Genomic DNA, 11,724 nt, shown 5'->3' on the forward strand with positions numbered 1-11,724 from the left:
TGATTGCACTGTATTTTACGTATTCACTGTATTTTATGTAAAATCATTTTCTATTTCTAACTGTTTTAAATTCAAGTCAATTTTTAAATCATTTCCAAAGTTTTAAAATTGCTTGTTTTAGTTTTGTTCTTCATGATTATTTTACTTTATTTTATGTAAAGCACTTTGAATTACCATTGTGTACGAAATCTGTTATATAAATAAACTTGCCTTGCCTTACTACAGCAACCTCCCCCACCACACACACACACACACACACACACGCAAAATTGTAGAGGGCCTCGCATGTCAACTTTGCACAGGGCATCTCACCCTCCTTGCGACGGCCCTGCTGGGGCATATTTTAAACAAAAGGCAGTGGCCGCTGCAATATTTGCCTCCATCTCTTTTGATGTTTTCTGGACACTCTCTGTAATAAATATTTGAATAAGAAAATGTATAAGTATAGAATATGATGCACTACAGTAATCACTGTATTTTATGATTAACTATTTCTTTGCCTTCCACAGAATACATTTAGACCACTTAAACTATTGACTGGGTTTTAATCAGTTTCTGAGAAAAACAAATACAATACGACCATACCTTTAATAACCATGAATGTAAAGTACATGCTATAAGTCATCAAAATATATTTCAGCTTGTGATGCAATTCACAAACACTAAGCAGACAATCTAGCAAAAGAAAACCATGACAACAAAGACACATTGCAGTATTTTTGCAGAGTGTCTTAAGGTAAATTAACATTTAATGTCTAATACATATCTTTAAGAATGCAAAAACAATTGTTAGAGTTCTGAACAATAAAGAAAGGCTGACAACAGGAATGACCTGCCAATCAGCAAGTGTATATATGAACGTTTGTGTGATTTCTGTGTGACAGATGAGTACCTACAATACGAGTTTACTGGTTTTCACTAAACCAACTAAAACAGAAACTAAACAACCCTGAATGTCACAGTGATATGACGCTAATATTAGTATTATTTGTTAATTTTGTTTTACCTGTGACAACAGTGTACAGATTGATCTTGGTGAAGGCAAGCTTCCCCTTCCCCCACTTCATACTGAAACAGGCCATGTCCTCATTTGTCATCAACCTGTGGATACAAGAGTAATGCCCAAATAATTGATTATACATGACACATTATGCGGCAGGTATTATATGTTTGTGTTATGTGTTCATAATATCTAGTATAATGCAGATATCATACAGGTCCTCCAGTTGGTACTAGATTAAAAGTCATAGGCTCACCCAAACTGGCAGGTTTTTATCTTATTGCAGAACAATTGATTTTGTGCCATTTCAAAATGTAAAACCAACACTATTTCAACAACTTGGCCTGTAAATATTAATTTCATTCATTTTTCTCCTTGCTAGCAACTGTAAAGTGCAAAATTATAGGATAACAGAAGAGCACACAAGAAAACCAGAAGAATTAGATTAATGACCTTCAATCTATTAATATTTTAAATCTAATTAATGTAATATATTAAAACATAAGTGTTCTAGCGGCTCATTTATAAATGAACAAAAAACATACCTTACAACAATATGGCTTCTTCAGACCATGGCAAGGAGATAAAAGCAAAAACAAAAATGTTATAACCTCATATAGTATAGCTCCACAACACCTGAAATCACACAATATTAAATACTATAATAGACCTCAGTGATAAACTTGAACCCCAAATATAAAACTAGAGCTTGTAGTAGAAAAGGCTGTTTTTTTGCTTAAATTAATAAAAAAAAAGGAGCCTCTTTACATCCTGTGTAGAAATCTCACAGCTAAAGGAGATAGCCTAATTACTCCCAAATTAATTAAACAACTTGTACAGCAAAATATTAAGTTACTATAAACATCTGCATAACTAATTCGCATGACACAATTGAAGGAAAAAAAAAGCATCGAATCGAACGAATTTCATGATGAAAAGCTTAACGTTAAATTATCCGAAACAATAATAATATAATAATTAAAAACATACGTCTTAAGTTGAAACTTTATTTGAACTGTTTTTCAGCGCTAGATGGCTTTAGTGACTCAGGCGTTATTTCAGGGATATAACAGTTAACGTTTCCATTTTCTAATTAATTATCTCTACCCATCGTCTTACAGCTAAAACACTTAAATGTATTTGATACGTATTACAAGTAATATCATTATATAGGGGGGCATAAACACTTACATTATACATGATCTAATTTCCAGATATACTCACCACAGTTCGAGCTGTAAGTGCACTGCAGGCCGCCTGATAAATTGATGCCGATTCAAAAAAGACCGCCAAGTAGTCGCAAAATGGCGCAATAGCGCGATGTCACTGCGTTGCATTATGTTTGGGCATGGGATTATGGGGGTTGGCAAAAGAATAAATAAATAATAATAATAATAATTCAAATAAAATAAACAATAATATACTTTAAATTAACTTGTATTATTCTGTACATTAGTGCTTATCCACAAAATCCATACACAGAAAAAGTTGAAGCATATCATCTTTGATGGATGAGATCAACATTTAAATATGAAATGATTTGTAATTTTACATTTTTAACTAGAATGTACTTTAAATATAAAAAAAAAAATGCAAGTAAGAAGCAGCAGCAATCAATCTGATCAATTATTTTATATATATAAAAAAGAATAATAATATAAAGAACAGACCAAATTATAGCAAAGGAATTAGACAGTTATATTGCATAATTACAAGACTGTACAATAAACAGTAATGTTTGCATTGTCTGCATGCACTCACTTTACTTTCCAACACAAAGATCAAAAAGTTTATGTTGTGATAAGCAATGTTTCCAGCCCAGAATCTAGTAAGCAATACTGTTTTGATCATCCTAAATATGTCTTAACAGGCTTGAGAGTGTTTGAATTGCATTATATTGCAATAAAAGATTGGATATCAATTTATATAAACTGCAATGGTTCATGAATGGGTCATGGGTCAAATTAAAGTCATAACACTTTATTTTCATAGTCCCTTTTGAATATTCTATTGACAATATAATATTGCACTTACATGTCAACTAACTCTCATTACAGTGTTAATAGCCTGTCTGCTTAATTTCTAACTCTTAATTCTGATGGTCTCCCAAAATACTCACTACAAGTAACTTTGCAAGTACATCAATTTATTCTAACACTCTAATGAGAGCAGGTATGTACAGTCCTGGCCAAAAATATTGGCACCCTTGGTAAATATGATCAAAGAAGAGTGTAAAAATTCTTCTGCATTGTTAATCCTTTTGATCTTTTATTTAAAAAAAATCACAAAAAATGTATCCTTTCATTGGATAATAAGAATTGAAAACAATTTTTTCTCAAATGCTCTTTGGACACAATTATTGGCCCCCCTAGAAATTCTTATGAGTAAAATATCTCTGAAGTATATTCCCATTCAAATTCACAATTTTGAGCACTCCAGCATGATTATAAACATGAAATTATCCAGACATGGCTACCTGTTTCACAGAAATATAAAGAGGAGGGAAAACAAAGCCCAAATTCCTTTAATCATTCATCAAAATGAGAAAAACCAAAGAATGTATTTCTGATGTGCAGCAAAAGATAATTGAGCTTCACAAATTGGTGAAGTGGCTTTAAGAAAAGAGCTAGAGCAGTGAAAATTCCTATTTCCACCATCAGGGCAATAATTAAGAATTTCCAATCAACAGAAAATGTTACAAAACTGCCTGGAAGAGGACGTGTGTTTAAATCATCCTAATGTGCGGTGATAAGGAGAGTTTGAGTAGCTAAAGACTCTCCAGGGGTCACAGCTGGAGAATTGCAGAAAATAGCAGAGTCTCTGGTTCAGAAAACCGTTAAAAAAATTGTCAAACAGAACCTACATCAACACATTTTGTTTGGGAGGGTTACAAGAAAAATTCTCCTAGCTCATTCAAAAACAAACTAAAGCATATTCAGTTATCAGCCATGACTGGAACTTTACATGGGAATGGCTTCTATGATCAGATGAAACTAAAAAATTAGCTTTTTAGCAGCAAACACTCAAGATGGGTTTGGTGAACACAGAGAGAAAAAACTACCCCATGTGTACAATGAAATATACTGCTGTATTTTTTATTTTCCTGGGCCTATATTTCTGCTGGAGGTCCTGGACATCTTGTTTAGATACATGACATCATGGATTCTATCAAATACCAACAGATAAAAAAATCAGTAAGTGACTGTAAGAAATCGTATAATGGTCCATGTTTGGATCTTTCAACCGTACAATAATCCAAACACAAACCTCGAAAAACAACACAGAAATGGGTCACTGAGCTCAAAACCAAGCTTCTGCTTGCTATAGCCATTCCAGTCCTCTGACCTGAACCCTACGGAATATGAGAGGAGTGAACTGAAGAGGAGAAGCACCAACATGGAGCTGGGAATCTAAAGGGTCTGGAGTGATTCTGGATGAAGGAATGGTCTCTGATCTCTTGTCAGGTGTTCTCTAACCTCATCAGGCATTATAGGAAAAAAAATAGGCCTGTTAACCTGGCAAATGGAGGTTTCAAAAAGTACTGAATAAAAGGGTGCCATTAATTGTGGCCAATGTGTATTAGAGAAAAACATTTATTTCATAATGATATTTCCCCCTGTTTTAAATTCTTATTATCCAATGAAAGGATACATTTTTGTGAATTTTTTATATAAAAGTTCAAAACGATTATCAATGCAGATGAATTTTCACAGCCTTCTTTGATCATATTTACCAAGGGTGCTGATATTTTTGGACACGACTGTAGGTGCGACAACATAAATTTCAAAAGGGACCATCAAATGAAGTGAAACCACTTTATTAAATAATAATAATAAAAAAAAAAAACAAATTGATGTTATAATTTGACGTTGTCAGTATTTGATGTCAATGTGACATTGGCTTGAGACGTTGGCTCGACGTTGGGTTTAGGTTAGTTAATATCACAACCTAAAAACAAACTAAAGATCAAAGTCAAATGATGTTATAATTTGACGTTGATTGGACGTTACCATTATGACGTCTTGAAGACATTGGATTTTGGTTGCCATACCTGACGACTAAACATCAGTATTTGATGTCAATTTGACGTTGGCCTGAGACGTTGGCTCGACGTTGGGTTTAGGTTAGTTAATGTCACAACCTAAAAACAAACTAAAGATCAAAGTAAAATGACGTTATAATTGGACGTTGATTGGACGTTACCAGTATGGCGTCTTGAAGACATTGGATTTTGGTTGCCATACCTGATGACTAAGTATCAGTATTTGATGTCAATGTGACGTTGGCTTGAGACGTTGGCGCGATGTTGGATTTTGGTTAGTTAATGCCACAACCTAAAACTAACTACAGATCAACATCAAATGATGTTTTAATTTGACGTTGTGTGGATGTTGCCATTATGACGTCTAGAAAACGTTGGATTATGGTTGCCATACCTGATGACTAAGTATCAGTATTTGATGTCAATGTGACGTTGGCTTGAGACGTTGGCTCGACGTTGGGTTTAGGTTAGTTAATGCCACAACCTAAAACTAACTAAAGATCAAAGTCAAATGACGTTATAATTTGACGTTGATTGGACGTTACCATTATGACGTCTTGAAGACATTGGATTTTGGTTGCCATACCTGACGACTAAACATCAGTATTTGATGTCAACCTGACGTTGGCCTGAGACGTTGGCTCGACGTTGGGTTTAGGTTAGTTAATGTCACAACCTAAAAACAAACTAAAGATCAAAGTCAAATGATGTTATAATTGGACGTTGATTCGACGTTACCATTATGACGTCTTGAAGACATTGGATTTTGGTTGCCATACCTGACAACTAAGTATCAGTATTTGATGTCAAACTGACGTTGGCTTGAGACGTTGTCTTGATGTTGGATTTTGGTTAGTTAATGCCACAACCTAAAACTAACTACAGATCAACATCAAATGATGTTATAATTGGACGTTGATTGGACGTTACCAGTATGGCGTCTTGAAGACATTGGATTTTGGTTGCCATACCTGATGACTAAGTATCAGTATTTGATGTCAATGTGACGTTGGCTTGAGACGTTGGCGCGACGTTGGATTTTGGTTAGTTAATGCCACAACCTAAAACTAACTACAGATCAACATCAAATGATGTTTTAATTTGACGTTGTGTGGATGTTGCCATTATGACGTCTAGAAAACGTTGGATTATGGTTGCCATACCTGATGACAAAACATAAGTTTTTGATGTCAATGTGACGTTGGCTTGAGACGTTGGCTCGAGACGTTGGCTCGACGTTGGGTTTAGGTTAGTTAATGCCACAACCTAAAACTAACTAAAGATCAAAGTCAAAAGACGTTATAATTTGACGTTGATTGGACGTTACCATTATGACGTCTTGAAGACATTGGATTTTGGTTGCCATACCTGACGACTAAGTATCAGTATTTGATGTCAATCTGACGTTGGCTTGAGACGTTGGCTCGACGTTGGATTTTGGTTAGTTAAAGCCACAACCTAAAACTAACTACAGATCAACATCAAATGATGTTATAACTTGACGTTGATCGGACATTACCATAATGACGTCTACTAGATGTTGGATTTTGGTTGCCATACCTGACGACAAAACATCAGTATTTGATGTCAATGTGACGTTGGCTTGAGACGTTGGCTCGACGTTGGATTTTGGTTAGTTAATGCCACAAACCTAAAACTAACTACAGATCAACATCAAATGATGTTTTAATTTGACGTTGTGTGGATGTTGCCATTATGACGTCTAGAAAACGTTGGATTATGGTTGCCATACCTGACGACCAAAACATGAGTTTTTGATGTCAATGTGACGTTGGCTTGAGACGTTGGCTCGACGTTGGATTTTGGTTAGTTAATGCCACAACCTAAAAACTAACTAAAGATCAACATCAAATGATGTTATAACTTGACGTTGATTGGACGTTACCATAATAACGTCTACTAGATGTTGGATTTTGGTTGCCATACCCTGACGACAAAACATCAGTATTTGATGTCAATGTGACGTTGGCTTGAGACGTTGGCTCGACGTTGGATTTTGGTTAGTTAATGCCACAACATAAAACTAACTACAGATCAACATCAAATGATGTTTTAATTTGACGTTGTGTGGATGTTGCCATTAAGACGTCTAGAAAACGTTGGATTATGGTTGCCATACCTGACGACAAAACATGATGTCAATGTGACGTTGGCTTGAGACCTTGGCTCGACGTTGGATTTTGGTTAGTTAATGCCACAACCTAAAACTAACTACAGATCAACATCAAATGATGTTAGAACTTGACGTTGATTGGACGTTACCATAATGACGTCTACAAGATGTTGGATTTTGGTTGCCATACCTGACGACAAAAACATCAGTATTTGATGTCAATGTGACGTTGGCTTGAGACGTTGGCTCGACGTTGGATTTTGGTTAGTTAATGCCACAACCTAAAACTAACTACAAATCAACATCAAATGATGTTTTAATTTGACGTTGTGTGGACGTTGCCATTATGACGTCTAGGAAACGTTGGATTATGGTTGCCATACCTGACGACTAAATATCAGTATTTGAAGTCAATATGACGTTGGCTTGAGACGTTGGCTCGACGTTGGATTTTGGTTAAAATACAAAACAACCAAAAAACAACCAAATAAAAACTTAATATTATAAAGACATTAAAAGACAACTCAATTAGCTCAAAGGCAAAATCAGCACTCGAGGTTTCTTGTAATATTTAATATTTTAAAGACATTAAAAGAGTGCTCAATTAAGCAATGAGGCATTGACCAATCAAAATCTGTTTTATAATGCAGTTAAAGAGCCTTGAGGCTCGCTGTTGATTAGAGTTGAAAATATTTTGCATTAATGCATCGACAATGGAATACAGACCAATGTTGTTTATATGCTATCACGGTTGTTGTTAATATATTGAATTGTATTATTGTATTTTCAGCTTTCATTTTAATTTTAATTGTTTTTGAATGTGGTTTTTGTAAAAAAAAAAAATGATATATATATATATATATATACACTTTTTTTTCTTTTTTTTCAGTTGGTAATTTTAGTGCTTATGTTTGTTTGTTTATTTATTTATTTATTCGTTTTAGTTTCATAGTTTTAATCTAAAATGTATAAAACATTATACAAATTAACAACAATAACTTTAATACAATTAATTTAAAAAGTTGAAATAAAATAAACCTTAAACAGACATTCAAAAAAAAAATTAAAAATACAAACAAAAAAAAACAAAAATATCCCATGACAAAAAATATCCATGACATCATCTTGCACTCATGGGTGTTTCATCCAATCAAATGCTGTCCCTTCCCTGAATCCTGTCTCTGTTTATCAACAGAAAATAGACAAATGTGGTTAAAAAGTGAGACAGACCCCACAAACAACAACTTCCTGTTTCAACAGGAAAGAAAACTTCACCATTCAAGCCATTTCAAGACATAAAATCCACTAAAACTAATCACCAGACTTGGGCAGTAACTAGTTACTATTAACTAATATTACTTTTTTGCACTAACTAGTAGTGTAACTAATTACTAATAAGATTTCTGTAATAATATTACAGTTATAATCCATAAAATAGCTCGTTGGTTAGTTTCTTTTGATGGCTCAACCCCTACTGATTTGAAATTTAACAATCCAGTAATTCCTGGATTTATTTTCATAATTTTTAAAGCTTGCACAGGCACATGAAGTCATCAGTGCAGCAGACAAGCTTGGAATATGGAAAAGCTTACATTCAGGGGATGGAAATATTGCCATTACATTAATTTTGTCAGGAGACAAAATGCCACAAGAGCTGTAGCATTACTCTACTCTGGTATTACATAGTATTATTACTATAATTACAAATCTGTTCAGAAAACAAAACATTTTCTTACGAACTTATGTGATTTCTTTTGATAAAATACATAATGAAATATAAAATTTGTATATGGTAACGGATAAATTACAGCTACAATTAGCTCCAAGCTCCACATGGCAATTAATGAGATTAATACAACACTTTTACTTAAAAGTCACTATCAAGCACCACTGAGTGTTTGTAAAACAAAACTTCAGACTGCATCCAAAGATGAACATTTTAGAAGAATTTGCAACTTCTGTGAGGTTTGAAGGAAAAGTAATATAACTAGTAACCAATTACTGCTGACAGAAAATAAAGTACTTTTAAAAAGGAATAACTAGCATTACATTTTTTGAGCCTAAAAGAGATGTTCCAACTCAAGAATGGACAATTTAGGAACATTAAAGCTGAAATGAACTTGTTTCTTAAATAAGAATCACAAGTGTTTCACAAAAATACACGCTTCTCACTTTTACTTTTAAACCCTGCTGAGCTACAGTGCAGTATTATGAATGATCTTCCATACTAATTGATATGATCTTATTGCTAGGGCTAAACCTGTTTCTGTAATTGGGAGAGAAACGCGCGTAATGCTGCTTATTTGTCATCCAGCCGCGAGAAGCGAAGACGCCGTGATGTACTCCAGACACGGTTCCACATGGCCTAACTAAAGGTCTCTCTCTCTCTCTCTCTCTCTCTCTCTCTCTCTCTCTCTCTCTCGTGTCAGAGGTTAAACCCAGTGCAGCAGGTGCTCAGTGCATCGCTCCCTAAGGTGCTAAGTGTTGGGAGAAGACACGGAAACAATGGCTCTGAACATAGCACCGGCATTCAGCGCGCCATAAAGATGTACTTAACTCCGAGTTCTGGGGATTGTGCCATTTATATCAGCAGCACCCCATCCTGCTCGCTAATGGCAGGGTTATTAACACAACAAACTTAAACGTTGGATGTAAATAATACGGTTTCAGGATGCGCGCGCCCGGCTGACAGTATTTAGGCACGAGCTCAACATCTGTTTATGAACACTGGCTCTAATGATATCACTCCGTGTCATTAAGGGTGGCACGGCGCACAGGTGCAGCTGCGCGCGGGAGAGAGAGAGGAAAACGCCAGCGGCCCCCTCCCTCCGGCTCACAAACCCATCATTAGGACAATTTTCCTCGCGCGCAGATCGGCAGGCCTGTGATTTGAATCTGTGGATCACCTGTAATAGTAGTTTTTAGCGCTCATCTGATTCCATACATTTAGCGCCGGCCCGGAGCCTGAGAGCGCGTTTGTGTCGCCAGCTGCAGCCGGAACTCTTTTAGCCGCTGACGCTGATGGTTTTTACAGACCCTGTCCGTCATATCTCCGTTTGCGCTCGCAATTACGCTAATTATTGATTTTTTTCTTGCCGGAACAATGACAAGGAGCCCCGGTTTCTCCGGGTGCGCAGGTTTGCCCCCGTGATTGTCGCCTGCGTAATTAACGGGGCGGATCTTTATGATCGTCATCTCTCTATGGGATGTAAACAAATTAAACTATTTTGACAATATGGCAAGGTTTCCTCCAAGACTGGACACAGTGAGTGAGTGAGTGAGTGAGTGAGTGAGTGAGTGAGTGAATCACTACAACGCGCTCATCTGCGGAGAAGTTTCCAAACGAGATAAAACGTCCAACTTTGCTCTCCGTGTCCTTTGATTTACTGCAGCCTTCAGTGATCGAGTTCACACAGAGGTGCTGCAGCAGCATCATCATCAGCAGCAGCAGTGGGAAACAATTCTAGAGTGTGGAGTCTAACTGTTATTGATCGTGCGTTATAATTGTTAGCGATGACTTCCTGTGTGCCACACTGGTGAAGAACACATAAAGCTCTGAATATACTTATTTAGCCAAGGCGGGGGGGGGGGGGGGGGGGGGGGGGTCATTCTGGTCATCGGTTGTCAGGAAGAAAAAGAGAGAGAAACAAAACCATTCGGAAGTTTGAGGTCAGTGTGATTTATTTAAAAGAAGTATCTTCTGCTCACCAAAGCTGCACTTATTTGATCAAAAATACAGTAAAAACAGTAAAATATTATTGCAATGTAGTTAAAGTGTAATTTATTGCTGTGATTTTCAGCATCATTACTCCAGTCTTCAGTGTCACATGATCTTCAGAAATCATTCTAATATGCTGATTTGCTGCTCAAGGAACATTTCTGATTATTATCAATGTTGAAAACAGTTGTGCTGCACGATATTTTTGTGGAAACTGTGATATGTTTAATTTTTCAGGATTCACAAATGAATAGCATTTATTTGAAATGGAAATATTTTAGCATTATTAAATGTCTTTATTGTCACTTTTGGACAATTTAATTTTTTAAATCCCAAACTTTTGAATGATAGTGTATGGACAAAACACCTTTACCCTTGCCCTATTTTTTTTTTTTTTTTACAATTACAACTTTCACACTCGTAAGCAGGAACCCAGAAGGACTTTATGTTCGACTGAAAATCAACACAGCTGTTTGTTTTGTGGCGCTTTTTGGAAAACATTAATCAAAAGTAGTTTTGAGTGCTTTTCTTTAGCTGTTTGCTGACCCAGGAAGTGCTTCATGTGAGACTGTGGCTTCAGGGTTATTGAGCAACTTCCTCTTTGTGTTTCTCTCTTCTCTCCCTCTAAAGATGCAATCTTCTCGGAGAACTTCTATCAGAACGTGATGACATTCGGGCGGCTTTTCTATTGAAACTCGAGCGAGCAAACTCTTATTTTCCACTCCAGGACTCTGGTAATGGACAGACAGCAGCGGTCCGTGAGCCGCCCGCGGGCGCGTCACGCGGCTAATGAAAGCGACGAACATTAGCAGACCCCGCGCTCCTCTCCT

General features: G+C 36.2%; 1 long non-coding RNA gene across 1 annotated transcript; it reads right to left on the reverse strand.

Moving 5' to 3' along the window:
• Positions 1-380: 380 nt before the first annotated feature.
• LOC122145257 lies at positions 381-2,492 on the reverse strand. The gene is made up of 4 exons (XR_006160203.1): positions 2,225-2,492; positions 1,546-1,563; positions 1,007-1,101; positions 381-409 (listed from the first exon to the last, which is right to left on the reverse strand). It is a non-coding gene; the product is annotated as an uncharacterized LOC122145257 (long non-coding RNA).
• Positions 2,493-11,724: the final 9,232 nt, after the last annotated feature.

This window comes from Cyprinus carpio, chromosome A6 (assembly GCF_018340385.1).
Source record: "Cyprinus carpio isolate SPL01 chromosome A6, ASM1834038v1, whole genome shotgun sequence".
NCBI lineage: Eukaryota > Metazoa > Chordata > Actinopteri > Cypriniformes > Cyprinidae > Cyprinus > Cyprinus carpio.